We start from the raw sequence: 5,430 nt of genomic DNA on the forward strand, positions 1-5,430 counted from the left end.
CAAAATTAATAATTAACACCAAAAGTGATGATGATGATGTAAGTGGCAAATGATAAGAGAGCCACAGCTATTTGGTACTTGGTCCATACACCTTGTCAACAATCCTGAAATTCACTTGATCTCAGTTGCTGTCTGTTCCCAAATTACACACCATGACCATATCCGATTGCTAACGTGTAAACCAGATGGTTTGTAAAAACCATTAGGTGGGCAGTAAACTAAAATCTGCAGGCTGGATACTATGAAAATACACAACATTTTAACTGACCTGGGCATTAGTTTGGTCCCATCATAACAGTATTCCTTATCCTGGAAATTCAGGAAACATGAGATAATACAATATTCCTTAGTACATAGACTGACCTGGAAATTCACGACTCCCTTGATGTTACTACAGTTACATACACTGAAGTACAGAAGAGAACACACAACTCCTCTGTTAACTGAAATTCACAACACTCTGATCTTAGCTCCTGTCAGGTTCCAAGTTACATACCATGAACTACTAGTGGGTAAACTGCTATGACCAATAGCCTGCAAAATTTACAAGCAAGCATTAAATACAATGCATCTAAAATCTGGGTATAGTAGAACCTCTCTTATCCAGGCAGTCTGGTACATACTACTGTCCATATCTCAGAAATATCTGTAACTAAGAAATGCATGCTACTAAAATTAATACAAGTAATGTGATTGCTATCAGTGGTGTAGTTTAGTGGGCAGAGGGGGAATTCACTACAGAGCATTCATGGTCACTTCCCTAGGCTGTAAATATGCATTATCACCTAGCAACAAAGTGTTAGTTATTATTTAATCCAAAGAGTACGGCCCTCAAAAAGGCAATGGTGAAAAAAGATGTGAAATCCAAGGTGGTGGCCAAGAAATGGCTGTGATGGTAGATTAATGGTAAAAATTTTAATAACAACAATTCAGGTGAATTCTGTGCCAAGACCAAGCGGCACCAAATTCACCTGAATTGCCGTCATTAAATTTTTTACCATTAACCTACCATCACAGCCATTTCTTGGCTGCCACCTTGGATTTCACATCTTTTTCACCATAAGTTTTTTGAGGGCTGCACTCTTTTTTTTACAGCTTGGCTGTTTTGGATTAGATTTCACTTCTTTTTGTATTTGTACACCCCAAAGCCGGTTATGGCCAGCTTTGGGGCTTTTTAACCTATCTATTTTTCTTTACCACAGGAGAAGAAAAAGATGAAGATTTTTAATACTTTAACTAATTCTGATTTTATCAGTAAATGTACACATTATATATATATAATAAATATAAATCCCTATGGATAACTTGTTTGCAGCTGATCTCTCTAATAGGTGACTTGAACTGTAGCTGAAGTCTCTACAGGGTGATTTGCTTGTAAATGAACTCTCTACAGGTAGTTTCTTTGTAGCTGAACTCTCCACAGTGTGATTTATTTCTATCTGATCTCTCTACAGGGTTACTTTGTCTGGCTTATCTCTCTAAAGGGTGATTTGTTTTTGTAGCGGAACTCTCTACAGGTCACTGGTTTCTAACTGATCTCTCTACAGGGTGACTTGTTTGTAGCTGAACTCTCTACAGGGTGATCCTTCTAGCTGATCTCTCTACAGGATGACTTGTTTGTAGCTGAACCATCTGCAGGATGATTTGTTTGCAGCTGAACTCTGATCCTTCTAGCTGATATTTCTACAAGATGAGTTGTTTCTAGCTGAACTCTCTACAGAGTGATTTGTTTGTAGCTGAATTCTCTACAGGGTGATTTGTTTGTAGCTGAGCTCTCTACATGGTGGTTTCTTTGTAGCTGAACTCTCTACAAGGTGACTTCTTCTAGCTGAACACTCTACAGGATGATCTTTTCATAGCTGAACTCTCTACAGGGAGATTTGTTTGCAGCTGAACTCTCTACATGATGGTTTCTTTGTAGCTGAACTCTTTAGAAGGTAACTTCTTCTAGCTGATCTCTCTACAGGGTGACTTGTTTGTAGCTGAACTATCTGCAGGGTGATTTGTTTGTAGCTAAACTCTCTACAAGGTGATCCTTCTAGCTGATCTCTATACAGGATGACTTGTTTCTAGCTGATCCCTGGATGACTTTTTCTAGCTGATCTCTCTACAGGATGACTTGTTTCTAGCTGAACTCTCTATAGGGTTATCTGTTTGTAATTGAACTCTCTACAGGGTGATTTGTTTGTAGCTGAACTCTCTACAAAGATGATTTGTTTCTAGCTGATCTCTCTATAGGGTAACTTGTTTGTAGCTGAACTCTCTACAGGATGGTTTCTTTGTACCGATCTCTATACAGGGTGACTTGTTTCTAGCTGAACTCTCAATAGGGTTATCTGTTTGTAATTGAACTCTCTACAGGTGATTTCTTTGCAGCTGAACTCTCTAAAAGGTAACTTCTTCTAGCTGATCTCTCTACAGGGTGATTTGTTTGTAGCTGAACTATCTGCAGGGTGATTTATTTGTAGCTGAACTCTCTACAGGTGATTTGTTTGCAGGTGAACTCTCTACAAGGAAACTTCTTCTAGCTGATCTCTCTACAGGGAGATTTGTTTGTAGCTGAACTCTCTACAGGTGATTTGTTTGCAGCTGAACTCTCTACATGATGGTTTCTTTGTAGCTGAACTCTCTACAAGGAAACTTCTTCTAGCTGATCTCTCTACAGGGAGATTTGTTTGTAGCTGAACTCTCTACAGGTGATTTGTTTGCAGCTGAACTCTCTACATAATGGTTTCTTTGTAGCTGAACTCTCTACAAGGTAACTGATGTCTCTACAAGGTCACTAGTTTGTAGCTGAACTCTCTACATAATGGTTTCTTTGTAACTGAACTCTCTGCAAGGTGACTTCTTCTAGCTGATTTTTCTAGAGTGTGATTTGTTTGTAGCTGAACTCTCTACAAGATGACTTCTTCTAGCTGATCGCTCTACAGGGAGATTTGCTTGTATAGCTGAACTCTCTTCAGCTGATTTGTTTGCAGCTGAATTCTCTACATGATGGTTTCTTTGTAGCTGAACTCTCTACAAGGTAATTTCTTCTATTGATCTCTCTACAGGGTGATTTTTTTGTAGCTGAACTCTCTACATGGTAGTTTCTTTGTAGCTGAACTCTACAAGGTGATTTCTTCTAGCTGAACTATCTCTTTCCATAGTTGCATGAACTCCCTACAAGGTAACTTCTTCTAGCTCATCTCTCTACAGGGTGAATTGTTTGTAGCTGATTTTTCTACAGGGTAACTTGTTTATAGCTGATCTCTATACAGGTTACTTGTTTCTAGCTGATCTTTTGAATTCTCTTCAGGGTGACTGCTCTATTAGGATGACTGCTCTATTAGAGTATCTCGATCTCGCACTTGCTGCACCAAGTTGGATTTCGTGTTATAACTCCGTGGCTTTAAGTCTGATTCTTCTACACCATTGAAGAGCCTTTCTAAGATGATTACTCCATCTATACAGCGATTTTCAAAGCATTACCCCAAGCGGTTTATCTGGTAGGCATGGCAAGTAGTAGTTTTTTATTAGCTAATCTCGATTGCGTAATTGTTACACACTGTTGGTTTTTTGGTTGTATCTTCTTGGTTTTTAGCTCGATTTCTTTTAAACCACAAAAGGTTTGAGGTTCAATAGTTAACCTATTCACCCACCGATTTTCAGCTTCTTCCCATACGCGGTTTACCCTGTAGGCGTGACAACATATAGGTGTTATTTTTCGTGAATAATCGCTCATAACTCTTTTCCAGTTTATCGTATTCTAGCCAAAGTTGGTACAGAGATGCGCCTTTATATCCCCCTTCAGTGTGCCAAATTTCAAGGCAATCAGATATTGCGTTCGCGTTTTATAGCAGTTTTTGTAAGTGCGCGAAAAGAGGAAGAAAAGAAGAAAAATAAAACGAAGAAACTAAGCCAATTTTTGAAGTTGCATATCTCGGGAACGCTTGAAGCGATTTCGCTCAAATTTGGAATGTGGAGTGCTGAAGGTGGAGGGAGTGTCTACAGCAAACATCATCTTGTTTCATCAAGGCAGCACAGAGCTACGGAGGTGCGAAAATTGCATTTTCTTTCTTCCTGTCAATATACTTATGGGTGTTGTGCGCCGGCTTCTTGGGCCGCACGACACACTACCATATGTCTTGAAAATATACACATATCTTTCCAGCTCTATAGCACTGTACGGCAATCTTCCAGCTCTTCAACTAGCTGATCTTGAGACTTTTGCGATCAAAGAACCAATGCTAGCCCTGAGTCTCACCCGCTCAATCACCTTTATCATGAACAATACTTTACTGTAATATTAGTGCCAATTTCCATCCAGTGTAGCTACTACAGAACTACTCAGTTGCACCAAATCAGAGGCGCGAAAGGAAGGATGCACCAAAGCAGCGAAGTCAAGGAGCGGCAAATGGCGAACAGCCAAACTACAACAAACCACAGCTAATACGCTGTATACCTTTTCCTAAGTAATGTACAACTCACATGAATTGGTCGCAGTACAAACAGACACTAAGAAATTCATGTCTCTCCTATACTCCAAACCGTCACAGCACTGTCCCTCCATATTTTATTTTTAAATACTCACTGTCACGTGAATCACGTGAGTAGAACAATAGAGAAAGTTCCTGCGTGTTTTGTTATGACGACGTAAGTGCTTGTTCTGTAATGATAATAAGTTGATAGAAGGCTATTCATAGCCTGGGAATACCTAGAACTGTCCACTAGTGTATGGCTGCATAAGGGAAATATGAATGCAATAGGCTGTATGAATAGCATTTTATAATAGATGTACATGCAATCTGTAAGCCTGAGGCCCCTGTTTGGTGCTCGGAGGCCCCCTCAGCCCTGAGGCCCTAGGCAGGCTGCCTACCCTGCCTAAGGTTAAGGCCGGCTCTGTTCTGGATAATAGAAGTCTGGATAAGTAAGCAGACTCACCTGGAAATCCACAACGTCCTTGATGTCACTACAGCCCACGTACAATTGACAATTGAGAGCTACAAAAGGAACACTAATAAAATTCCTCTCTATGTAAACCGACCTGAATATTTGATCTTAGTTCCCAGGTTATGTATGCACCATGACCACATTCAACTACTACTACTGCTAGTGGGTGATCCTGGAAATTCAGAAAACACCTGAGATAATGAACAACTATATTCCTTAGTATGTAGACTAACCTGGAAATTCACAACACCCTTGATGTCACTACAGTCTATGTACATTTGACTTGAGAACTATAAAAAGAACACACAAGATACTACAATTCCTCTGTATGTGAACTGATCTGCAATTCATGACTCAGTTTCTGCCTGGTCCCAAGTTATGTATGTACCATGACCACATCTAATTATTTTAACCACTATAGCTACTGCTAGTGATGAACTGCATGCTATGACCAGATTACCTGTAAAAACCAACAGATGGGCATTGAATACATTACAC

The 5,430-nt window shown here is 39.7% G+C and overlaps 1 long non-coding RNA gene across 2 annotated transcripts; it reads right to left on the reverse strand.

Annotated features, from left to right (window-relative positions):
• Window positions 1–368: 368 nt before the first annotated feature.
• LOC136247021 (uncharacterized) lies at window positions 369–4,572 on the reverse strand. 2 transcript variants are annotated; one of them, XR_010697028.1, is made up of 4 exons: window positions 4,471–4,572; window positions 4,259–4,412; window positions 595–652; window positions 369–534 (listed from the first exon to the last, which is right to left on the reverse strand). It is a non-coding gene; the product is annotated as an uncharacterized lncRNA (long non-coding RNA). The 2 variants fall into 2 exon arrangements; XR_010697029.1 differs by having other exon boundaries at window positions 4,247–4,412.
• Window positions 4,573–5,430: the final 858 nt, after the last annotated feature.

This window comes from Dysidea avara, chromosome 2 (assembly GCF_963678975.1).
Source record: "Dysidea avara chromosome 2, odDysAvar1.4, whole genome shotgun sequence".
Lineage (NCBI taxonomy): Eukaryota > Metazoa > Porifera > Demospongiae > Dictyoceratida > Dysideidae > Dysidea > Dysidea avara.